General features: G+C 33.4%; 1 long non-coding RNA gene across 1 annotated transcript; it reads left to right on the top strand.

Moving 5' to 3' along the window:
- Nucleotides 1-2,443: 2,443 nt before the first annotated feature.
- LOC136043108 (uncharacterized) lies at nucleotides 2,444-8,507 on the top strand. The gene is made up of 2 exons (XR_010621549.1): nucleotides 2,444-2,790; nucleotides 8,289-8,507. It is a non-coding gene; the product is annotated as an uncharacterized LOC136043108 (long non-coding RNA).
- The last annotated feature ends 18,832 nt before the right edge of the window (nucleotides 8,508-27,339 follow it).

The following is a 27,339-nucleotide window of genomic DNA, read 5'->3' as shown; positions in this document are numbered from 1 at the left end:
GTGCCCATAAATTAGAATTTTTCAGGCAAGCATTCATTTCGTCTGCAGGAGTTGATCTAGGTATTATAGGTAATGTTTGCCTGAAATCTCCCGCAAGCAATATTAATGTGCTGCCAAAGGGTTTTGACTTCCCTCTCAAATCTTTCAAGCATTGATCCAGAGCCTCGAGCGATTTTTTGTATGCCATTGTGCACTCATCCCAAATAATAAGTTTGCATTGCTGCAATACTTTACCCATCCCAGATGATTTGGAAATATTGCACGTGGGAGTTTCTGTAGAATGCAAATTCAGAGGCAATTTCAAAGCGGAATGAGCAGTTCTTCCACCAGGCAGCAATGTTGCGGCTATTCCGGACGACGCAATTGCCAACGCTATATCATTTTTTGATCGAATTGATGCCAGAATCAGTTTTATCACAAATGTTTTACCAGTACCTCCTGGCGCATCCAAAAAGAAAATTTCTCCAACGTTGTTATCGACACAATGCATTATCGTATCATAAATGTCTTTTTGTTCCGACGTTAACTTGGAAATGTTATTTTGTACATACGACAATAGATCACTCGTACTGTAACTTTGTTCACGATCCAATTCTACACATGTCGAAACAGCAGCGATACGGTTAGGTGAAGGCATTCCCAAATCCTGAAGAGGTTTGTTTGCCATACGTACGCACAAATCTTCTATAATAACTAAAGTGTAGTTATAAATTTCTGATGTAAAATCAAAAGTCATATCTGACGTCTCTAACTGTTTTCGATGGAGTATATCTTCGGACATTTTTTACTTATATTTTTTCCATAACTCTGTAGGAGCTGATGGAGAGCAAGTTGTTAAAATGATGCCAAACAATGCACGAATTTGACTTGGGGTTGACGTTCCGCACGCGTCATTGATGCAGTTATCCAGTGTTGGTCATTCTCCAATAAATTCAGAGCTTGGCATGCGCTACGGTAAGTGTCATGTATAGTACCGTTTACAGTTCTCAAATACTCAAAGGATGTCGGACCGGGTACAATCACCAAAAGCAGGTGTAGAAAGAAGCATTCATGTTGATTGGGGTGAACGGTGTAGAGTCTTCCTATCGTGGTATCTTTGAAGATGGTAGGTTGGCCGTCGACTGACTTACCCTGTTTTCGACGTTCAAATACTTTATTTTTAGTATTCCACGTGTAATACGAAGGCACTTCAGTATACAGCAGTTTTTTTGCAAAAAAATCATTTTTGCAAAGCGAAAAAAAAGCTGTTAATGTTGTATCCAGTTGATTCAGGACTCTTTGTTGCACGTTGGTTTCCGTGAAATAAACACGTTGACCATTCTGTAAATGTACCGCTAAGTGAACAACAGCTGGACTACGTTCATGTATCGGAAATAAAAGAATTCGCCAAACAGCTTCATTACTGCTTATGTATCTTCCAGCCTGATATTGTACGATTTCGTCGAAATCTTTGATTTCGGGCTGCAAGCCAAAAACTGCCATGTCACTGCCTTTGTTGACGTATTTACATATGTATTTGATTGCCTTTACGGAGTTACAGTATTCAACGTTTATGTGTGCATTAAATGTTTTTGATAATAATGGGGAATATGGAACAACCACTGGTTATCTACTTCGATGGTGGTACCGTTACGCTTCTTTATTATTGCTGTTTTACCGCCATCTTCAGTAGATCTTCTTCTATATTGTGGGTAACCATCATTGCCAGTAATTGTGTTTGATACTAAAAGTCGAGGATATTGCTTTGTGCACCTTCCTTTGACCATGCATGGTGAATTTTCGTTCAGTGCACCGCAAGATCCATGTATCATATTTTTTACAATAATATCATGTAACCCCTTATCGACATTTTTATCAGGTATTTCAGCGGAAATCACATCATCAATTTCGTTCGAAGTAATTTTTTTATGTAGCCAGATTAGTATATGTGCGTGTGGCAAACCTCGTTTTTGCCATTCCACTGAGTACATCCAGCATCGCACTGACCCAAACACTTCAAGTTTTACTATGTAGTTTATCAGTGATTTCAACTTTTGCCGGAAGACACGGGCCGTAATGTCATGCCTATGAACCGCCTATTGTCCTTGAAGTAAAAGCTGCAGTATCTCGTCCCAAGATTGATTACATGTAAATGTAATAAATAAATCTGGACGACCATAGAGACGAACATACGCAATAGCATCTTGAGCATATTCATGCATATGACGGGGACTGCCAGCATATGACGAAGGTAAAATTGTTAATCTTCCAACGTTTGTGGTATTACCGTCATTTATAACTGCATCTCGCAAACGAATGTATTGTTCAGAGCGGAGCTTGGTCTGATTCTGGCGGATATGTAGCAAACGTTCTGATTCAATTTTAGCATACATATCAACGACAAATTGGTGAAACAATTCACGGCATTTATATATATATATATTTATATATATATATATATATATATATATATATATCTATCTATATATATAAAAATAAGTTGTCTGTCTGTGGATGTGTGGATGGATGTGTGGATGGATGTGTCAGGTGACGTCACCTGAAAAAACTGGATTAGGTGACGTCAAAACTGAAAAAACTAAAAAAGGCAAAAACTACAAAAAAAACTAAAAACTAATAAAAAAAATAAAAAAGCTAAAAAACTAAAAAAACTATAAAGGTAAAAACCAATAAAAAACTAAAAAAAAAACTGAAAAAACTAAAAAAAGGCAAAAACTACAAAAAAAAACTAAAAACTAATAAAAAAAGTAAAAAAAGCTAAAAAACTAAAAAAACTAAAAAAACTAAAAAAAGGTAAAAAACTAAAAAAAAATAAAAAATAAAAAAAAACTAAAAAAAAGGAAAAAACTGAAAAATAAGCTAAAATAAAGGTAAAAACCAATAAAAAACTAAAAAAAAAAAGGAAAAAACTAATAAATGACGACACTCAAAGAGAAAGCGACCAGGTCAAAAAACTAAAAAAAAAGGCAAAAACTACAAAAAAACTAAAAACTAATAAAAAAAATAAAAAAGCTAAAAAACTAAAAAAACTAAAAAAAGGTAAAAAACTAAAAAAACTAAAAACTAAAAAAAAACTAAAAAAGGTAAAAACTAAAAGAACTAAAAAAGAAAAAAATAAATGACGACACTCAAAGAGAAAGCGACCAGGACAAAAGGAATGTTCGATTAGCAATCAACAAAGCACCGGGACACAGGGAGTATAAATGACGACCAGGACACAAGTAAAAAAAAAATTAACAAAACTAAAAAGAAGGTAAAAACTACAAAAAAACTAAAAAGAAAAAAAAACTAAAAACTAATAAAAAAACTAAAAAATCTAAAAATCTAAATAAACTAAAAAAGAAAAAAAAAGGAAAAAAATAAAGGAGAAAAACAAAACTAAAAAACGAATGTATATACAGACCGGTACACCGGGATACAAATGACGACCGGGACACAGGGAATATAAATAACGACCGGGACACAGGGACACAACTACAACGGGGACACCGGGGGAAACAGGGGGATATAAATGACGACCGGGACAAAAAAACTAAAAAGAAATAAAAACTAAAAACTAATAAAAAAAACTAAAAAATCTAAAAATCTAAATAAGCTAAAAAAGAAAAAAAAAGGAAAAAAATAAAGGAGAAAAACAAAACTAAAAAACGAATGTATATACAGACCGGACACCGGGATACAAATAATGACCGGGACCCGGGACACAGGGAATATAAATGACGACCGGGACACAGGGACACAACTACAACGGGGACACCGGGGGAAACAGGGGGATAACCTGACAATCTATTTATATGCAAAGACAATGGGACAGCAAAGAATGTTGTATATTCGCAAGTTTTACGTAGTTAAAACCATATATATATATATATATATATCTATATTCACAGGTGGGACATAGGGACACAACTACAATGGCGCGTAACTATTATGGCGCGTAACGACTTACGCGCGCGGGGGGGCTTGGGGGGGGCGCGAAGCGCCCCCACCAACTAGGTGTTGGGGTGGCGCGAAGCGCCACCCCAACAGCTAGTATATATATATATATCTATATATATAAAAATAAGTTGTTTTCTGGGTTATGTCTGTCTGTCTGTCTGTCGTGTGACGTCGTGTTTGTCCGCATATGACGTCTGAATTATTTCACACTAATACAAAAGAAGAAAAAAACTAAAAAAGGTAAAAACTACAAAAAAAACTAAAAAGAAAAAAAAACTAAAAAGCTAAAAAACTAAAAAAAAACTAAAAAAAGATAAAAATCTAATAACTAAAAAAAAACTGAAAAAAATAAAAAAAGGCAAAAACTAGAAAAAAAATAAAAACTAATAAAAAAACTAAAAAAGCTAAAAAACTAAAAAAACTAAAAGAAAACTAAAAAAAGGTAAAAAACTAAAAAAAACTAAAAACTAAAAAAGAAAAAAACTAAAAAAAAGGAAAAAACTGAAAAATAAAAGAGAAAAAGAAAACTAAAAAAATATGAATAAATATATATAAAAATAAGTTGTTTTCTGGGTTATGTCTGTCTGTCTGTCGAGTGACGTCGTGTTTGTCCGCATATGACGTCTGAATTATTTCACACTAATACAAAAGAAGAAAAAAAACTAAAAAAGGTAAAAACTACAAAAAAAACTAAAAAGAAAAAAAACTAAAAAAGCTAAAAAACTAAAAAAAACTAAAAAAAGGTAAAAAACAAAAAACTAAAAAAAACTGAAAAAACTAAAAAAAGGCAAAAACTAAAAAAAAAACTAAAAACTAATAAAAAAACTAAAAAAGCTAAAAAACTAAAAAAACTAAAAAAACTAAAAAAAGGTAAAAAACTAAAAAAAACTAAAAATTAAAAAAGAAAAAACTAAAAAAAAGGAAAAAACTGAAAAATAAGAGAAAAAGAAAACTAAAAAAATATTAATAAAAATGTTTTTACGTGTGCCCATAAATTAGAATTTTTCAGGCAAGCATTCATTTCGTCTGCAGAGTTGATCTAGGTATTATAGGTAAGTTGTCTGTGTGTGGATCTGTGGATGGATCAGGTGACGTCATGTTTGTCCGCATTTGACGTCTGAATTATTTCACACTAATACAAAAGAAGAAAAAAACTAAAAAAGGTAAAAACTACAAAAAAAACTAAAAAGAAAAAAAACTAAAAAGCTAAAAAACTAAAAAAAACTAAAAAAAGGTAAAAATCTAATAACTAAAAAAAAACTGAAAAAAATAAAAAAAGGCAAAAACTAGAAAAAAAATAAAAACTAATAAAAAAACTAAAAAAGCTAAAAAACTAAAAAAACTAAAAAAAACTAAAAAAAGGTAAAAAACTAAAAAAAACTAAAAACTAAAAAAGAAAAAAACTAAAAAAAGGAAAAAACTGAAAAATAAAAGAGAAAAAGAAAACTAAAAAAATATGAATAAATATATATAAAAATAAGTTGTTTTCTGGGTTATGTCTGTCTGTCTGTCTGTCGTGTGACGTCGTGTTTGTCCGCATATGACGTCTGAATTATTTCACACTAATACAAAAGAAGAAAAAAAACTAAAAAAGGTAAAAACTACAAAAAAAACTAAAAAGAAAAAAACTAAAAAAGCTAAAAAACTAAAAAAAAATAAAAAAAGGTAAAAAACAAAAAACTAAAAAAAACTGAAAAAACTAAAAAAAGGCAAAAACTAAAAAAAAACTAAAAACTAATAAAAAAACTAAAAAAGCTAAAAAACTAAAAAAACTAAAAAAACCAAAAAAAGGTAAAAAACTAAAAAAAACTAAAAACTAAAAAAGAAAAAACTAAAAAAAAGGAAAAAACTGAAAAATAAGAGAAAAAGAAAACTAAAAAAATATTAATAAATATAAAAAATATAAATATAAATATAATATAAATTAGCAATCAACAAAGCACCGAGACACAAATGACGACCGGGACACAGGGAGTATAAATGACGACCAGGACATAAGTAAAAAAAAAAAACTAAAAAAAAACTAAAAAAATGGTAAAAACTACAAAAAAAACTAAAAACTAATAAAAAAACTAAAAAATCTAAAAATCTAAATAAACTAAAAAAGAAAAAAAGAAAAAATGGGGTGGCGCTTCGCGCCACCCCAACACCTAGTTTGTGGGGGCGCTTCGCGCCCCCCCCCAAGCCCCCCCGCGCGCGTAAGTCGTTACGCGCCATATTAGTTACGCCCCATTGTAGTTGTGTCCCTATGTCCCACCTGTGAATATAGATATATATATATATATATATATATATATATATATATATATATATATATATATATATATATATATATATATATATATATATATATATATATATATATATATATATATATATATATATATATATATATATATATATATATATATATATATATATATATATATATATATATATATATATATATATATATATATATATATACTAGCTGTTGGGGTGGCGCTTCGCGCCACCCCAACACCTAGTTGGTGGGGGCGCTTCGCGCCCCCCCCAAGCCCCCCCGCGCGCGTAAGTCGTTACGCGCCATAATAGTTACGCGCCATTGTAGTTGTGTCCCTATGTCCCACCTGTGAATATAGATATATATATATATATATGGTTTTAACTACGTAAAACTTGCGAATATACAACATTCTTTGCTGTCCCATTGTCTTTGCATATAAATAGATTGTCAGGTTATCCCCCTGTTTCCCCCGGTGTCCCCGTTGTAGTTGTGTCCCTGTGTCCCGGTCGTCATTTATATTCCCTGTGTCCCGCGTCCCGGTCATCATTTGTATCCCGGTGTCCCGGTCTGTATATACATTCGTTTTTTAGTTTTGTTTTTCTCCTTTATTTTTTTCCTTTTTTTTTCTTTTTTAGCTTATTTAGATTTTTAGATTTTTTAGTTTTTTTTATTAGTTTTTAGTTTTTATTTCTTTTTAGTTTTTTTGTCCCGGTCGTCATTTATATCCCCCTGTTTCCCCCGGTGTCCCCGTTGTAGTTGTGTCCCTGTGTCCCGGTCGTTATTTATATTCCCTGTGTCCCGGTCGTCATTTGTATCCCGGTGTACCGGTCTGTATATACATTCGTTTTTTAGTTTTGTTTTTCTCCTTTATTTTTTTCCTTTTTTTTTCTTTTTTAGTTTATTTAGATTTTTAGATTTTTTAGTTTTTTTATTAGTTTTTAGTTTTTTTTTCTTTTTAGTTTTTTTGTAGTTTTTACCTTCTTTTTAGTTTTGTTAATTTTTTTTTTTACTTGTGTCCTGGTCGTCATTTATACTCCCTGTGTCCCGGTGCTTTGTTGATTGCTAATCGAACATTCCTTTTGTCCTGGTCGCTTTCTCTTTGAGTGTCGTCATTTATTTTTTTCTTTTTTAGTTCTTTTAGTTTTTACCTTTTTTAGTTTTTTTTTAGTTTTTAGTTTTTTTAGTTTTTTACCTTTTTTTAGTTTTTTTAGTTTTTTAGCTTTTTTATTTTTTTTATTAGTTTTTAGTTTTTTTGTAGTTTTTGCCTTTTTTTTTAGTTTTTTGTCCTGGTCGCTTTCTCTTTGAGTGTCGTCATTTATTAGTTTTTTCCTTTTTTTTTTTAGTTTTTTATTGGTTTTTACCTTTATTTTAGCTTATTTTTCAGTTTTTTCCTTTTTTTTAGTTTTTTTTTATTTTTTATTTTTTTTAGTTTTTTACCTTTTTTTAGTTTTTTTAGTTTTTTTAGTTTTTTAGCTTTTTTACTTTTTTTATTAGTTTTTAGTTTTTTTTTGTAGTTTTTGCCTTTTTTTAGTTTTTTCAGTTTTTTTTTTAGTTTTTTATTGGTTTTTACCTTTATAGTTTTTTTAGTTTTTTAGCTTTTTTATTTTTTTTATTAGTTTTTAGTTTTTTTTTGTAGTTTTTGCCTTTTTTTAGTTTTTTCAGTTTTGACGTCACCTAATCCAGTTTTTTCAGGTGACGTCACCTGACACATCCATCCACACATCCATCCATCCATCCATCCACAGACAACTTATTTTTATATATATAGATATATATATCTATATATATAAAAATAAGTTGTCTGTGGATGGATGGATGGATGGATGTGTCAGGTGACGTCACCTGAAAAAACTGGATCAGGTGACGTCAAAACTGAAAAAACTAAAAAAAGGCAAAAACTACAAAAAAAACTAAAAACTAATAAAAAAAATAAAAAAGCTAAAAAACTAAAAAAACTATAAAGGTAAAAACCAATAAAAAACTAAAAAAAAAACTGAAAAAACTAAAAAAAGGCAAAAACTACAAAAAAAACTAAAAACTAATAAAAAAAGTAAAAAAGCTAAAAAACTAAAAAAACTAAAAAAAGGTAAAAAACTAAAAAAAATAAAAAATAAAAAAAACTAAAAAAAAGGAAAAAACTGAAAAATAAGCTAAAATAAAGGTAAAAACCAATAAAAAACTAAAAAAAAAGGAAAAAACTAATAAATGACGACACTCAAAGAGAAAAAAAAGGCAAAAACTACAAAAAAAACTAAAAACTAATAAAAAAAATAAAAAAGCTAAAAAACTAAAAAAACTAAAAAAAGGCAAAAACTACAAAAAAAACTAAAAACTAATAAAAAAGCTAAAAAACTAAAAAAACTAAAAAAAAGGCAAAAACTACAAAAAAACTAAAAACTAATAAAAAAAATAAAAAAGCTAAAAAACTAAAAAAAACTAAAAAAACTAAAAAAAGGTAAAAAACTAAAAAAACTAAAAACTAAAAAAAACTAAAAAAGGTAAAAACTAAAAGAACTAAAAAAGAAAAAAATAAATGACGACACTCAAAGAGAAAGCGACCAGGACAAAAGGAATGTTCGATTAGCAATCAACAAAGCACCGGGACACAGGGAGTATAAATGACGACCCGGGGGAAACAGGGGGATATAAATGACGACCGGGACAAAAAAACTAAAAAGAAAAAAAAACTAAAAACTAATAAAAAAACTAAAAAATCTAAAAATCTAAATAAGCTAAAAAAGAAAAAAAAAGGAAAAAAATAAAGGAGAAAAACAAAACTAAAAAACGAATGTATATACAGACCGGGACACCGGGATACAAATGACGACCGGGACCCGGGACACAGGGAATATAAATGACGACCGGGACACAGGGACACAACTCCGGTACACCGGGATACAAATGACGACCGGGACACAGGGAATATAAATGACGACCGGGACACAGGGACACAACTACAACGGGGACACCGGGGGAAACAGGGGGATATAAATGACGACCGGGACAAAAAAACTAAAAAGAAAAAAAAACTAAAAACTAATAAAAAAACTAAAAAATCTAAAAATCTAAATGAGCTAAAAAAGAAAAAAAAAGGAAAAAAATAAAGGAGAAAAACAAAACTAAAAAACGAATGTATATACAGACCGGGACACCGGGATACAAATGACGACCGGGACCCGGGACACAGGGAATATAAATGACGACCGGGACACAGGGACACAACTACAACGGGGACACCGGGGGAAACAGGGGGATGTAAATGACGACCGGTACACCGGGACAGGGAATGGTCGATTAGCAATCACCATCAACAAAGCTCAAGGGCAATCATTAGAATCATGAGGTATAGATCTGAATACAGATTGTTTTCCCATGGACCATTATATGTTGCATGTTCAAGAGTCGGTAAACCTGACAATCTATTTATATGCAAAGACAATGGGACAGCAAAGAATGTTGTATATTCGCAAGTTTTACGTAGTTAAAACCATATATATATATCTATCTATATTCACAGGTGGGACATAGGGACACAACTACAATGGCGCGTAACTATTATGGCGCGTAACGACTTACGCGCGCGGGGGGGCTTGGGGGGGGCGCGAAGCGCCCCCACCAACTAGGTGTTGGGGTGGCGCGAAGCGCCACCCCAACAGCTAGTATATATATATGTTTTTAACTACGTAAAACTTGCGAATATACAACAGTCTTTGCTGTCCCATTGTCTGTGCATATAAATAGATTTTCAGGTTTACCGACTCTTGAACATGCAATATATAATGGTCCATGGGAAAACAATCCGTATTCAGATCTATACCTCATGATTCTAATGATTGCCCTTGAGCTTTGTTGATGGTGATTGCTAATCGACCATTCCCTGAGTCGCCATCGTCATTTATATATCCCTCTGTGCACCCCGGCGTCCCCTTTGTAGTTATGTCCCTGTGTCCCGGTCGTCATTTATATTCCCTGTGTCCCGGTCGTCATTTGTGTCCCGGTGTTCCAGTCTGTGATTTCTCTTCGAGTGTCCCGGGCGTCATTTATATTCCTTGTGTCCCGGTGTCCCGGTCGTCATTTATATCCCCCTGTGCCCCCCGGCGTCCCCATTGTAGTTGTGTCCCTGTGTCCCGGTCGTCATTTATATTCCCTGTGTCCCGGTCGTCATTTGTATCCCGGTGTCCCGGTCTGTATATACATTCGTTTTTTAGTTTTGTTTTTCTCCTTTATTTTTTTCCTTTTTTCTTTTTTTTCTTTTTTAGTTTATTTAGATTTTTAGATTTTTTAGTTTTTTTATTAGTTTTTAGTTTTTTTGTAGTTTTTACCATTATTTTAGTTTTTTTAGTTTTTTTTTTTACTTATGTCCTGGTCGTCATTTATACTCCCTGTGTCCCGGTCGTCATTTGTGTCTCGGTGCTTTGTTGATTGCTAATTTATATTATATTTATATTTATATTTTTTATATTTATTAATATTTTTTTAGTTTTCTTTTTCTCTTATTTTTCAGTTTTTTTCCTTTTTTTTTAGTTTTTTCTTTTTTAGTTTTTAGTTTTTTTTTGTTTTTTACCTTTTTTTAGTTTTTTTAGTTTTTCTAGTTTTTTAGCTTTTTTAGTTTTTTTATTAGTTTTTAGTTTTTTTTTTTAGTTTTTGCCTTTTTTTAGTTTTTTCAGTTTTTTTTTAGTTTTTAGTTTTTTACCTTTTTTTAGTTTTTTTTAGTTTTTTAGCTTTTTTAGTTTTTTTTCTTTTTAGTTTTTTTTGTAGTTTTTACCTTTTTTAGTTTTTTTTCTTCTTTTGTATTAGTGTGAAATAATTCAGACGTCATATGCGGACAAACACGACGTCACTCGACAGACAGACAGTTTTTTTTAGTTTTTTTAGTTTTTTTTTTACTTATGTCCTGGTCGTCATTTATACTCCCTGTGTCCCGGTCGTCATTTGTGTCTCGGTGTTTTGTTGATTGCTAATTTATATTATATTTATATTTATATTTTTTATATTTATTAATATTTGTTTAGTTTTCTTTTTCTCTTATTTTTCAGTTTTTTCCTTTTTTTTTAGTTTTTTCTTTTTTAGTTTTTAGTTTTTTTTTGTTTTTTACCTTTTTTAGTTTTTTTAGTTTTTTAGTTTTGTTAGTTTTTTTATTAGTTTTTAGTTTTTTTTTTAGTTTTTGCCTTTTTTAGTTTTTTCAGTTTTTTTTTAGTTTTTAGTTTTTTACCTTTTTTTAGTTTTTTTTAGTTTTTTAGCTTTTTTAGTTTTTTTTCTTTTTAGTTTTTTTGTAGTTTTTACCTTTTTTAGTTTTTTTTCTTCTTTTGTATTAGTGTGAAATAATTCAGACGTCATATGCGGACAAACACGACGTCACTCGACAGACAGACAGACAGACATAACCCACAAACAACTTATTTTTATATATATTTATTCATATTTTTTTAGTTTTCTTTTTCTCTTTTATTTTTCAGTTTTTTCCTTTTTTTTAGTTTTTTTCTTTTTTAGGTTTTAGTTGTTTTTAGTTTTTTACCTTTTTTTAGTTTTTTTTAGTTTTTTTAGTTTTTTAGCTTTTTTAGTTTTTTTATTAGTTTTTATTTTTTTGTAGTTTTTGCCTTTTTTTATTTTTTTCAGTTTTTTTGGTTATTAGATTTTTACCTTTTTTTAGTTTTTTTTAGTTTTTTAGCTTTTTTAGTTTTTTTTTCTTTTTAGTTTTTTTTGTAGTTTTTACCTTTTTTAGTTTTTTTCTTCTTTTGTATTAGTGTTAAATAATTCAGACCTCATATGCGGACAAACATGACGTCACCTGATCCATCCACAGATCCACACACAGACAACTTATTTTTATATATATAGATATATATATATATATGTTTTTAACTACGTAAAACTTGCGAATATACAACATTCTTTGATGTCCCATCGTCTGTGCATATAAATAGATTGTCAGGTTTACCGACTCTTGAACATGCAACGCATAATGGTCCATGGGAAAACAATCCGTATTCAGATCTATACCTCATGATTCTATTGATTGCCCTTGAGCTTTGTTGATGGTGATTGCTAATCGACCATTTCCTTTGTTGCCGTCGTCATTTATATATCCCCCTGTAACCCCCGGCGTCCCCGTTGTAGTTGTGTCCTTGTGTCCGGGTCGTCATTTATATTCCCTGTGTCCCCGTCGGCATTTGTGTCCCCGTGTCCCAGTCTGTGATTTCTATTTGAGTGTCCCGGGCGTCATTTATATTCGTCAGGATATTGTAGGGCATCGTAACATCGATGAGTTTAAGCAATTCTTGTCAACCGATTGTTTCGCCTATAAAGAATATTATTTCCAGGTAAGAACTGATCAGCGACCACAACGATTGCCACTTTGTTGATAGTTGCGTATCAGGAGGCATCAATTCGATTGCTGTTTTTAAGCAGAAGCACTAAATTATTATTTTCGTGGAAAAGAAGATATATTTAAATATATATATATATATTTTCTTTTTAGTTTTTTTGTAGTTTTTACCTTTTTTAGTTTTTTTCTTCTTTTGTATTAATGCTAAAACCAAGGTTCAAACCTGGAGCCTCTCGGACCTAGAACCTGAAACATAACGCTTTACCAACTCAGCTACTTCGGCGTGAATACATTCGTTTTGAGCAGCTTCCTCGGGTGTTGCCATCGTAGGTTCTTCAGTCATTTTACAATTAGAAATTTCTCTTTCAACGGTCATCTTACAATTAAAAATTTGTCTTTGAACGATATTCTTAAATACCTGTGTCCTGGTCGTCATTTATATTGCCTGTGTCCCGGTTGTCATCTGTGTCCCGGTATCCGAGTCTGTAATTTCTCCTTGAGTGTCCCGGTCGTTTTTTATATTCCCTCTGTCCCGGTCATCATTTGTGTCCCGGTCTGTAATTTCTCTTTGAGTGTTTTTTCTTTTTAGTATTTTTTAGTTTTTTACATTTTTTCTTTTTTCAGTTTTCTTTTTCTTCTTTATTTTTCAGCTTCACTATGAAATACATATCGCCGAACCTTTGTTTTTTTAACTAAAATCTGGTAGGCATTGATGACCTTATCCAAGTCAAGATCCCCAACCCAATCATCATCGCTATCATTTTCAGTTTTGATATGTTTTGACTCTCGCTGTCCAGGTGGATCTTCATCTAACTGCGCGGTTTTGCGTTCTTTAGCCTCAAGCCTGTTTCCTTGCTGTAATTTTGATTCCTCGGCACGCTTTCTTTTCTGACTTTCTCTATCAGCAGCAAGTTTTTTGGCATAGACTCTTTGAGCATTTTCATCGGCTTTTGCCATTGTAACTTCATCAGTCGTTTTAAACTTAAACATTAATAGATTTCTACGTGAACATATATGTCTTAAATATCTTTAATGACGTCACCGTCATAGCAAAAATGACGACAACTAACTTCATGACGCCAGTCGACACAGAAACATGACGTCACCTGATCCAACGACAGACAACTTATTTTTATATATATAGATAGATATAATTCTAAAATTGTCAGGTAATTTTCTATTTTGAAATAAAAACTAAAAATTATTGCTCAGACAACATAAATATTTTTGATATTTACATAATAGCTTTAGTGGTTCTGGACTGAAAACTGAATATGCTAATCAAATTGGGAATTGCAATCTTTTAGGTTGAAAAGGCAGATCCATTGGAATCATGAGAATGCGTGGAATAAGAAAAGCCTCACCCTCAAAAGGCCCTGTCAAGATTGTTGCCTCTATTACGTTATAACAGACATAACACGTCATTTGTGTCCCGGTGTCCCGGTCTGTAGTTTCGTTAGTCGACAAACATGACGTCAGACGACAAACAACTTCATGACGACATACAGCTCAATCCTTATAATGACGTCAGTCGACAAACATGACGTCAGTCGACACACAAACATGACGTCAGTCGACAGACAGACAAACAACTTATTTTTATATATATCGAGATATATAGAAGATATAATCTGGCGTAACAGACATATCACACAAACATCTTATTTTTAGATAGATAGATAGATAGATAGATAGAAGATATTTTGATAATCAGAATTATAAACAATGTACATAAGAATAAACATTCTTAATGCAAATTTATAAAATTTTCTCAAGAACTCTTTTGTGAGAGTGAAGGCTGGAGAACAGAAACAAAATACTAAACCGCAGCCGGAGAAACTGTCTTATCCCGTCTAAAGTGAAAAATTAATTGTAGAATTTCCAAACAATGAAGTTCCTTGCGACACTTGGAATTGAACCTACAAACCTTCACTTTAAAGATGAGTCCTTATCCAGTAGGCCATCGCAAGGTGTTTAGTATTTTTGTTGTTGTATAACAAGGATAACTCAAAAATAAAATAGAAAATAAGATGCCAAAGTCTGCGCTCCTCAAGCATTGAAAAGTTACAAAAAGTAAATATAAGTTTTACACACATACAAACTTACATCATGACTTTGAATGAGCTTTGTCATTGAACTCTCTCCAAAAAAAAATAGTGAGTAACCTGGAAGCTCATTATTTTCTGTGTGCCCAAAAATTAAGTATTTCGTTTTCGTATAAATGTGCTAGTTTTAATTTTAATACTTTAATATTTCTACTGATAACGATAACTGTATATGTGATGGAAATATTTAGACTTTTCTTCCTGTTGTCACTATTTAAACAAATGGATTTATCCCCATTTGAATGTTTATTTGTTGGAGTCTATTCTAGGTTTGAGGATATCCGGGGTAAAATTATCTACAGCGCCCTTCCTGACTCAAATATAAGCAGAAAAAGCCGGATGAAAGTGTGTAGCCCCAGCCACGCTCACTACAGTTGTGGTACCCTAGGCAGTTGACCCGATTGCCCCATTGCCAAGAACGGCTCTGCCTATATGATTTTTGGTATGCTATTTTCTGTTATGTTATAAATGACGACAGGGACACAGGGATTTTTCGATTAGAAATCACCATCAACAAAGCTCAAGGGCAGTCGTTAGAAAAATGCTGTATAGATCTGAATACGGATTGTTTTCCCATGGACAAGTATTATCTTGCATGTTCAAGAGTTTGTCTGTGGGTCTGTGTGTTGAGTGACGTCATGTTTGTCGACTGACGAAATTACAGACCGGGACATCGGGACACAAATGACGACCGGGACACTGGGACATAGGGAATATAAATGACGACCGGGCCACTCACAGAGAAACTACAGACCGGGACACTGGAACACAAATGACGAACGGGACAAAAATGACAACTGGGACACCGGGACACAGGGAATAAAAATGACGACCGCAACACTCAAAGAGAAATTACAGACTTGGACACCGGGACACAAATGACGACCGGAACACAGGGAAACAACTACAACAGGGATGTCGGGGGCACAGGTGGACATATAAATGACGACGGGGACACAGGGAATGTTCGATTAGCAATCACCATCAACAAAGCTCAAGGGCAATCATTAGAATAATGAGGCATAGATCTGAATACAGATTATTTTTCCCATGAAGAATTATATGTTGCATTTTCAAAAGTCGGTAAACCTGACAATCTATTTATATGCACAGAAAATGGAACAGCCAAGAATGCTGTATATTCGCATGTTTTACATAGTTAAAAATATACATATATCTATATATATTCACAGGTGGGACACAGGGACACAACTACAATGGCGCGTGACGACTTACGCGTGCGGGGGGGGCCTTGAGGGGGCGCGAAGCGCACCCATCAACTAGGTGTTGGGGTGGCGCAAAGCGCCACCCCAACAGCTAGTATAAAAATAAGTTGTATGTATTTTTGTGTTTAGGGTTTGCATATGACGTCTGAAAAATAGAGAAGAAAAAGAAAACAAACTAAAATATAAAAACTGGGAATTGCATAAATATTTCGAAATATTTTGACGATAGATTAAGATAATTCGAAAACCTTAAAACAGATACTTAAAACTTGAGGTCTATTATAAATTGTTGAGCTTTAGCAAGCTTGACACTTGAAGATGAATTCTTAGTATAGATCTTAAAATGACAAAAGAAACAGCCGAGGAAAGAAACTCAAATAGTTAATTCAAAGAGAAATTTTAGTATAAATCCTACAATGGCAGAAGAAACAGCCAAGGAATCTGCTCAAAGGGTTAATGCCAAAAGGCTTGCTTCTAAAGAACGCAAAACCGCGCAGTTACATGAAAATCCACCTAAACAGCGAGAGTCAAAATGTATCAAAACTGAAAATGATAGCAATGATGATTGGGTTTGGGATTTTGACTTGGATAAGGTCATCAATGCCTACCAGATTTTAGTTAAAAAACAAAGGTTCGGCGATATGTATTTAATAGTGACGCTGAAAAATGAAGAAGAAAAAGAAAACTGGAAAAAGAAAAAAGGTAAAAAACTAAAAAAACTAAAAAGAAAAATTAAAAAAAAAACTAAAAAATAAAAAAAATAAAAAAAGAAAAAACGTTAAAAAAATAAAAAAAAAATAAAAAATGTAAAAAACCAAAAAGAAAAAAAGGTAAAAAATTAAAAATAAGAAAAAACTAAAAAAAAGCTGGGAATTACACTAATATTTCAATATATTTTGACAATAGATTAAAGTAATTCGAAAACCTTAAAACAGATGCCCAATTTTTGAGGTTTATTATAAATCGTTCCCTCTGTCCCGGTCGTCATTTGTGTCCCGGTCTGTAATTTCTCTTTGATTGTTTTTTCTTTTTAGTATTTTTTAGTTTTTTACATTTTTTCTTTTTTCAGTTTTCTTTTTCTTCTTTATTTTTCAGCTTCACTATGAAATATATATCGCCGAACCTTTGTTTTTTTTAACTAAAATCTGGTAGGCATTGATGACCTTATCCAAGTCAAGATCCCAAACCCAATCATGATCGCTATCATTTTCAGTTTTGATATGTTTTGACTCTCGCTGTCCAGGTGGATCTTCATCTAACTGCGTGGTTTTGCGTTCTTTAGCCTCAAGCCTGTTTCCTTGCTGTTCTTTTGATTCCTCGGCACGCTTTCTTTTCTGACTTTCTCTATCAGCAGCAAGTTTTTTGGCATAGACTCTTTGAGCATCTTCATCGGATATATATATATATATATATATGTATATATATATATATATATATATATATATATATATATATATATATATATATATATATATATATATATATATATATATATATATATATGTTTTTAACAACGTAAAACTTGCGAATATACAACATTATTTGCTGTCCCATCGTCTGTGCATATAAATAGATTGTCAGGTTTACCGACTCTTGAACATGCAACGCATAATGGTCCATGGGAAAACAATCCGTATTCAGATCTATACCTCATGATTCTATTGATTGCCCTTGAGCTTTGTTGATGGTGATTGCTAATCGACCATTTCCTTTGTTGCCGTCGTCATTTATATATCCCCCTCTGCCCCCCGGCGTCCCCGTTGTAGTTGTGTCCCTGTGTCCGGGTCGTTATTTATATTCCCTGTGTCCCCGTCGTCATTTGTGTCCCGGTGTCCCAGTCTGTGATTTCTATTTGAGTGTCCCGGGCGTCATTTATATTCGTCAGGATATTGTAGGGCATCGTAGCATCGATGAGTTTAAGCAATTCTTGTCAACTGATTGTTTCGCCTATAAAGAATATTATCTCGAGGTAAGAACTGATCACCGACCACAACGATTGCCACTTTGTTGATAGTTGCGTATCAGGAGGCATCAATTCGATTGCTGTTTTGAAGCAGAAGCACTAAATTATTATTTTTGTGGAAAAGTTGATATATATAAATATATATATATATATTTTATTTTTATTTTTTTTTTACTAGTTTCTACCTTTTTTAGTTTTTTTCTTCTTTTGTATTAATGCTAAAGCCAAGGTTCAAACCTGGAGCCTCTCGGACCTAGAACCTGAAACATAACGCTTTACCAACTCAGCTACTTCGGCGTGAATACATTCGTTTTGAGCAGCTTCCTCGGGTGTTGCCATTGTAGGTTCTTCAGTCATTTTACAATTAGAAATTTCTCCTTCAATCTTTGAACGATATTCTTAAATACCTGTGTCCTGGTCGTCATTTATATTGCCTGTGTCCCGGTCGTCATTTGTGTCCCGGTATCAAAGTCTGTAATTTCTCCTTGAGTGTCCCGGTCGTTATTTATATTCCCTCTGTCCCGGTCGTCATTTGTGTCCCGGTCTGTAATTTCTCTTTGAGTGTTTTTTCTTTTTAGTATTTTTTAGTTTTTTACATTTTTCTTTTTTCAGTTTTCTTTTTCTTCTTTATTTTTCAGCTTCACTATGAAATACATATCGCCGAACCTTTGTTTTTTTAACTAAAATCTGGTAGGCATTGATGACCTTATCCAGTCAAGATACCAAACCCAATCATCATCGCTATCATTTTCAGTTTTGATATGTTTTGACTCTCGCTGTCCAGGTGGATCTTCATCTAACTGCGCGGTTTTGCGTTCTTTAGCCTCAAGCCTGTTTCCTTGCTGTTCTTTAGATTCCTCGGCACGCTTTCTTTTCTGACTTTCTCTATTGCAGCAAATTTTTTGGCATAGACTCTTTGAGCATCTTCATCGGCTTTTGCCATTGTAAGTTCATCAGTCATTTTAAACTTAAACATTAATAGATTTCTACGTGAACATATATGTCTTAAATATCTTTAATGAGGTCACCGTCATAGCAAAAATGACGACAACTAACTTCATGACGCCAGTCGACACAGAAAAATGACGTCACCTGATCCACAGACAGACAACTTATTTTTATATATATAGATAGATTTAATTCTAAAATTGTCAGGTAATTTTCTAATTTGAAATAAAAACTAAAAATTATGGCTCAGACAACATAATATTTTTGATATTTAACGAATAGCTTTAGTGGTTCTGGACTGAAAACTAAATATGCTAATCAAATTGGGAATTGCAATCTTTTAGGTTGAAAAGGCAGATCCATTGGAATCATGAGAATGCGTGGAATAAGAAAAGCCTCACCCTCAAAAGGCCCTGTCAAGATTGTTGCCTCTATTACGCTATAACAGACATAACACGTCATTTGTGTCCCGGTGTCCCGGTCTGTAGTTTCGTTAGTCGACAAACATGACGTCAGACGACAAACAACTTCATGACGACATACAGCTCAATCCTTATAATGACATCAGTCGACAAACATGACGTCAGTCGACACACAAACATGACATCAGTCGACAGACAGACAAACAACTATATATATATATATATATATATATATATATATATATATATATATATATATATATATATATATATATATATATATATATATACTAGCTGTTGGGGTGGCGCTTCGCGCCACCCCAACACCTAGTTGGTGGGGGCGCTTCGCGCCCCCCCCAAGCCCCCCCGCGCGCGTAAGTCGTTACGCGCCATAATAGTTACGCGCCATTGTAGTTGTGTCCCTATGTCCCACCTGTGAATATAGATATATATATATATATATATATATATATATATATATATATATATATATATATATATATATATATATATATATATATATATATATATATATATATATATATATATATGGTTTTAACTACGTAAAACTTGCGAATATACAACATTCTTTGCTGTCCCATTGTCTTTGCATATAAATAGATTGTCAGGTTTACCGACTCTTGAACATGCAACATATAATGGTCCATGGGAAAACAATCTGTATTCAGATCTATACCTCATGATTCTAATGATTGCCCTTGAGCTTTGTTGATGGTGATTGCTAATCGACCATTCCCTGTCCCGGTGTCCCGGTCGTCATTTACATCCCCCTGTTTCCCCCGGTGTCCCCGTTGTAGTTGTGTCCCTGTGTCCCGGTCGTCATTTATATTCCCTGTGTCCCGGTCGTCATTTGTATCCCGGTGTCCCGGTCTGTATATACATTCGTTTTTTTAGTTTTGTTTTTCTCCTTTATTTTTTTCCTTTTTTTTCTTTTTTAGCTTATTTAGATTTTTAGATTTTTTAGTTTTTTTATTAGTTTTTAGTTTTTTTTTTCTTTTTAGTTTTTTTGTCCCGGTCGTCATTTATATCCCCCTGTTTCCCCCGGTGTCCCCGTTGTAGTTGTGTCCCTGTGTCCCGGTCGTCATTTATATTCCCTGTGTCCCGGTCGTCATTTGTATCCCGGTGTACCGGTCTGTATATACATTCGTTTTTTAGTTTTGTTTTTCTCCTTTATTTTTTTCCTTTTTTTTTCTTTTTTAGTTTATTTAGATTTTTAGATTTTTTAGTTTTTTTTATTAGTTTTTAGTTTTTTTTTTCTTTTTAGTTTTTTTGTAGTTTTTACCTTCTTTTTAGTTTTGTTAATTTTTTTTTTTACTTATGTCCTGGTCGTCATTTATACTCCCTGTGTCCCGGTGCTTTGTTGATTGCTAATCGAACATTCCTTTTGTCCTGGTCGCTTTCTCTTTGAGTGTCGTCATTTATTTTTTTTCTTTTTTAGTTCTTTTAGTTTTTACCTTTTTTATTTTTTTTTAGTTTTTTAGATGAAAATTTTTTTTAGTTTTTTCCTTTTTTTCTTTTTAGTTTTTTATTGGTTTTTACCTTTATGTTAGCTTATTTTTCAGTTTTTTCCTTTTTTTTTAGTTTTTTTTTATTTTTTTTAGTTTTTTACCTTTTTTTAGTTTTTTTAGTTTTTTTAGTTTTTTTAGTTTTTTAGCTTTTTTCCTTTTTTTATTAGTTTTTAGTTTTTTTGTAGTTTTTGCCTTTTTTTAGTTTTTTCAGTTTTTTTTTTTAGTTTTTTATTGGTTTTTACCTTTATTTTAGCTTATTTTTCAGTTTTTTCCTTTTTTTTAGTTTTTTTTAGTTTTTAGTTTTTTTAGTTTTTTACCTTTTTTTAGTTTTTTTAGTTTTTTTAGTTTTTTAGCTTTTTTATTTTTTTTATTAGTTTTTAGTTTTTTTGTAGTTTTTGCCTTTTTTTTAGTTTTTTTAGTTTTTTAGCTTTTTTATTAGTTTTTAGTTTTTTTTTGTAGTTTTTGCCTTTTTTTAGTTTTTTTAGTTTTTTAGCTTTTTTATTTTTTTTATTAGTTTTTAGTTTTTTTTGTAGTTTTAGTTTTTTTAGTTTTTTAGCTTTTTTATTTTTTTATTAGTTTTTAGTTTTTTTTGTAGTTTTTGCCTTTTTTTAGTTTTTCAGTTTTGACGTCACCTGATCCAGTTTTTTCAGGTGACGTCACCTGATCCATCCATCCACAGACAGACAACTTATTTTTATATATATAATATATAGATATATATATATATATATATATATATATATATATATTGCATGGTGAAGCAGAACACCATCTTGGGAGGATCCTCTATAGGAGGACAACTGCGTCAGGGCGTAAGATCCAGATTTATGGACAACGGCCTCTGTAAAGGGCTGCCTCGACCCTTTCGGGGTACCTGCAAGACTGGGAAACTTGCGGTCAATTTTTCCCATTTGAGGAGTGGCGCCCCTCGAGGAAATTATAGCTTAGTAAACAACACAGCACTCGTACGGGATTCTGATTATTGGATAATTTTCTGGGCTTGGTTTGTTTTGATGGGCGTTTTCGGGCTGAAAAACCTCTTCCTAGCTAATTTATCTACTATGGGCTGCCTCCCCGTAGTAGCATAATATTTGTAGGCATGAATATATAATGAGTCGGAGGTAATAGGCTTGGGACTGTCTGTGCAGGATTTCGACTCTTGTTGATAGAAGAGCATCGCCAAGTGCTGAAAACCATGTTGTGACCAAGATGGGCCCAGGATTGCACAAAGCCTCCAACTTACTGGAGGTCCCAGGGACTTCTTGCTGTCCGGTTCTAAGCCGGCTTAAGCGCTTCGGTGTAGACTTGAGAAGATATGTTGGTCCCCATCCTGCACTGGTATCCGGGATCACTGCTTTTCTTGAGGCCAAAATAATTTCAAAGATTTAAAGAACATGAAAATTGGAACTTAGAATGTTACGACGTTAAAAAATGACTATCGCATCGACATTTTGACTGACGAATTCAGACGGTTTGAACTGGATTTATTAGGAGTTTCAGAAACTCATATCCCAGGGGGTAGGAAGCATGAAATTAGGTGACATAGAATTTGTTTACTCAGGAAGGAAGGATGGGGTACATAGACAGGGAGTAGGGCTCATGATGAATAAGGAAGCTGCTAAGTCTTGTTTAGGCTGGGAAGGTATTAATAATAGAATACTAATTGCTCATTTTATGACTAAAAAGTTTAGGGTATCAGTTATAGTAGTATATGCCCCCATTGAACCAACTGATGGAGATACTAGTGACTCAGATGAATTTTACTTACAGTTACAGGAGCAAATAGACAGGGTACCAGGTAGAAATATGGTGTTTTTGCTAGGAGATTTTAATGCCCAGGTTGGTAGAAATAGGGATAGATGGTATCCTAGCCTAGGTAATTTTGGTGTAGGAAAAGAAAACAGTAATGGCTATAGGCTTTTGCAATTTTGTAGGTATAACAACCTAGTTATAACCAATACGGTGTTTGGTCACAAAATGGCCCATAAGTTGACATGGTATTCACGTGATGGTAAGACAGCAAACCTTATTGATTATGTTATTGTAAACAGAAGACTAGCAGGATCAATACAAGATACTAGGGTGTATAGGAGTGCCGTTATTGATGTTAAAAGTAAAGATCACCATCTAGTAGTGTCTAAGGTTAATTTAAAGCTGAAATTTCGGAAGAGTAACTCCCTCCCGGAAAGTTATGATGTTGGTAGACTTCAGGATGAAAATTTGAGAAAAAAATTCCAGGAACAGTTGAGTACTAAACTTGAGGGTTTAAAATTTGACAATGTGGAAGATGGATGGAATAATTTCAGAAAAACAATTTGTGAAGTTGCTGATGGTGTCCTAGGGAAGAGTGCTAAGACAGCAACTAGGAATATTAGTGAAAAAGCTTTAGGTTTAATAGAGAGTAGAAGGGGTTTGTATAAGAATTATCTGAGCGATAGGTCGTATGAAAACAAAAGGAATGTAAAGAAAGTGGAGAAAGCATTAAAATATGAACTAAGGAGATGTGAAATGGAGGCGATGGATAAAATTGCTGAGGATCTGGAAGATGCGGCTAGACGGCATAATAGTAAAATATTATACTGGCATGTTAATAAATTGAAAGGGAGTAGCCGATCCGGACTAGTCCCAGTTAAAGATAGAAATGGGGTCACAATTAGTGATAAGGAAAAAGTTAAAGAAAGATGGGTGGAACATTTTGAAAATGTGCTAAACCGAGATACAGTTGCAGGAAAAGATATAGATGAAAATGAAAAAGTTTGTGATACCTTGGATGTGAAGGAAGATTTGTTTAGTGAGGAAGAATTAGCGACAGTACTAGAAGGATTAAAAAATAATAAGGCCCCAGGTGCTGATAGTATGATTAATGAGTTCCTTAAATATGGTGGCTCTGAGGTTAGGAATAAGCTACTGAAGATTATGAACATGATTTTTGAAAAAGGGGAAGTACCCAATGATTTAGGAAAACCTTAATTAAACCACTGTATAAGAAAGGTGACAAGAGTGAATGTCGGAATTATCGAGGCATTAGTCTGGTCTCTGTAGGTAGCAAATTACTGAGTAATATGATACTTTTTAGACTGAGACATGCGGTAGACAAAGTTTTAAGGGAAGAACAATGCGGTTTTAGAAAAGGTAGAGGATGTGTCGACCATGTTTTCACTCTTAGGTTAATAATTGAGAAGTCCCTTCGTTGTCAAACACCTTTGGTCCTTAGTTTTATCGATTATGAGCAAGCTTTCGATTCTGTTGATAGAACAGCGTTAACAAAGGTCTTATCGTTATATGGTATACCAGAAAAATACATTAAAGTGATTTGCGCTATGTACGAGAATAATACTGCTGCGGTTAAGGTAGGAAATGAGGTTAGCAACTGGTTTTGTATTAAATCAGGAGTTAAGCAGGGTTGTGTTCTATCCCCCTTTATATGGATCATTTTGATGGACTTCGTCTTAAGGAGCACAGGAAAGGCAATTGGAGACCATGGAATCAAAATGGGAGGAAGAACGCTCCTGGACTTTGATTATGCTGATGATTTTAGCATATTAGATGAAAGTGTGAGCAAAATAAATGAATTTTAGAGGTTTTACGAGTTCAGGGTGCTAAAATAGGCTTGAAAATTAATGTTAAGAACTAAGTCACTAAGGTTAGGAATAAGTGAAGATGAACAGGTGACCTTAGGTAACGAAAAGATTGATCAGGTTGGGAGCTTCAGTACCTTGGTAGTATTATTAGTAAAGATGGTGGGAGCAGTGAAGATGTTAAAAGTAGAATAGCTAAAGCTCAGGGTGTTTTTTCACAGTTAAAAAAAGTTTGGAAGAATAGAAAGATAAGCCTACAAACCAAGATTAGAATATTGGAAGCTACAGTGATGACAGTGGTCAAATATGGCTCTGAAGCATGGACACTCCGAAAAGCAGATGAAAATTTACTAGATGTTTTCGAGAGAAATTGCCTACGGATTGTTCTGGGTACCCGCTGACTGACCGTATTTCAAACAGTAGGTTGTACGAAAAGTGTGGTTCAATCCCGCTTTCTGGGGCTATAATGAAAGAAAGGTTGAGATGGCTAGACCACATTCTACGGATGAAGGATGACAGATTACCGAAGATTGTCCTTTTTGGCCAACCGTCTGGGCTACACGGAAAGCAGGTCGTCCTTGTCTGGGTTGGGAGGATGTCATAAATAAGGATTTAAAGGAATGGGAACTTCCTGGAGGGTGTAAAGAGGGAGGCTTTAAATAGATTAGGTTAGAGGAGGAGCGTGCGTAGCTGTGTTGGCCTCAGGCGGCTTGGTGCTGCAGTGAGTTATTAGTAGTAGTAGTAGTAGTATATATATATATATATATATATTCACAGGTGGGACATAGGGACACAACTACAATGGCGCGTAACTAATATAGCGCGTAATGACTTACGAGCGCGGGGGGCTTGGGGGGGGGCGCGAAGCGCCCCCAAAAACTAGGTGTTGGGGTGGCGCGAAGCGCCACCCCAACAGCTAGTATCTATCTATATAAAATAAGTTGTCTGTCCGTTACGCCAGATTATATCTTCTATATATATATATATAAATGAAAACAAACTAAATTGTAAGAACTGGAATAGCATAAATATTTCGAAATATTTTAACAATAGATTAAAGTAATTCGGAAACCTTAAAACAGATACTTAAAATTTGAGGTTTATTATAAATTGTTGAGCTTTAGAAAGCTTGGCACGTGAAGAGGAATTTTTAGGATAGATCTTAAAATGACAACAGAAACAGCCGAGGAAGCTGCTCAAATAGTTAATTCAAAGAGAAATTTTAGTATAAATCCTAGAATGGCAGAAGAAACAGCCAAGGAATCTGCTCCAAGGGTTAATGCCAAAAGGCTTGCGGCTAAAGAACGCAAAACCGCGTAGTTAGATAAAAATCCACCTGGACAGCGAGAGTCAAAACGTATCAAAACTGAAAATGATAGCGATGATGATTGGGTTTGGGATTTTGACTTGGATAAGGTCATCAATGCCTACCAGATTTTAGTAAAAAAAACAAAAGTTCGGCGATATGTATTTACGTCTGAAAAATAAAGAATTAAAAGAGAACCGAAAAATGAAAAATGGTATAAAACTAAAAAAAAACTAAAAGAAAAACCGAAAAAAAACAACTTAAAAATAAAAAAAAACAACTAAAAAAATTAAAAAATAAAAAAGAAAAAACCTAAAAAGAAAAAACGTAAAAATAATAAAAAAAACAAAAAAGGTAAAAAGCTAAAAAGAAAATAAACTAAAAAAATCTAAAAAACTAAAAGAAAAAAAACTAAAAAAGCTAAAAAAAAAAAAAACTAAAAAAAATTGGGAATTGCACAAATATTTCAATATATTTTGACAATAGATTAATTTAATTCGAAAACCTTAAAACAGATACCCACAATTTTGAGGTTTATTATAAATTGTTGGAGCTTTAGCATGCTTGGCAAGTAAAGAGTTTTCCAAGTGTCAATATTAGAACCGGACACTGGGACAGAAATGACGACGGGACATAGGGAATATAAATGACGACCAGGACATAGGAACACAACTACAACGGGACACCGAGGGCACAGGGGGATATATAAATGACGACGGGGACACAGGGAATGTTCGATTAGGAATCACCATCAACAAAGCTCAAGGGCAATCGTTAGAAAAATGCGGTATAGATCTGAATACGGATTGTTTTCCCATGGAAAATTATTATGTTGCAGGTTCAAGAGTTTGTCTGTGGGTCTGTATGTCGAGGACATCGGGACACAAATAACAACTGGGACACCGGGACATAGGAAATATAAATGACGACCGGGACACAAGGAATGTTCGATTAGCAATCACCATCAACAAAGCACCGGGACACAAATGACGACCGGGACAGAGGGAATATAAATGACGACCAGGACACTCAAGAGAAATTACTGACCGGGACACCGGAACACAAATGACGACCGGGAGAGAAATGACGACTGGGACACCGGGACACAGGGAATAAAAATGACGACCGCGACACTCAAAGAGAAATTACCGACTGGGACACCGGACACAAATGACGACCAGAGCACAGGAAACCAACTACAACAGGACGCCGAGGGGGAATATAAATGACGACGGGGACACAGGAAATGTTCTATTAGCAATCACCATCAACAAAGCTCAAGGGCAATCATTAGAATAATGAGGTATAGATCTGAATACAGATTGTTTTTCCATGGACAATTATATGTTGCTTGTTCAAGAGTTGGTAAAACTGACAATCTATTTATATACACAGACAATGGAACAGCCAAGAATGCTGCATATTCGCATGTTTATATAGTTAAAAACTATACATATATCTATATATATTCACAGGTGGGACACAGGGACACAACTACAAGGGCGCGAAACTAATATGGCGCATAACGACTTACGCGCGCCGGGGGGGGGGGGGGGCGAAGCGCCCCCACCAACTAGATGTTGGGTGTTGGGCCACCCAACAGTTAGTATAAAAATAAGTTGTATTTTTTTTGTGTTGAGGGTTTGCATTTGACGTCTGAAAAATAAAGAAGAAAAAGAAAACAAACTAAAATGTAAAAACTGGGAATTGCATAAACATTTCGAAATATTTTGAC

This window comes from Artemia franciscana, unplaced genomic scaffold, assembly GCF_032884065.1.
Source record: "Artemia franciscana unplaced genomic scaffold, ASM3288406v1 Scaffold_3010, whole genome shotgun sequence".
Taxonomy (NCBI): Eukaryota; Metazoa; Arthropoda; class Branchiopoda; order Anostraca; family Artemiidae; genus Artemia; species Artemia franciscana.
The sequence above is the reverse complement of the archived record's forward strand: the minus strand, read 5'-3'. Positions and strand labels throughout refer to the sequence as shown.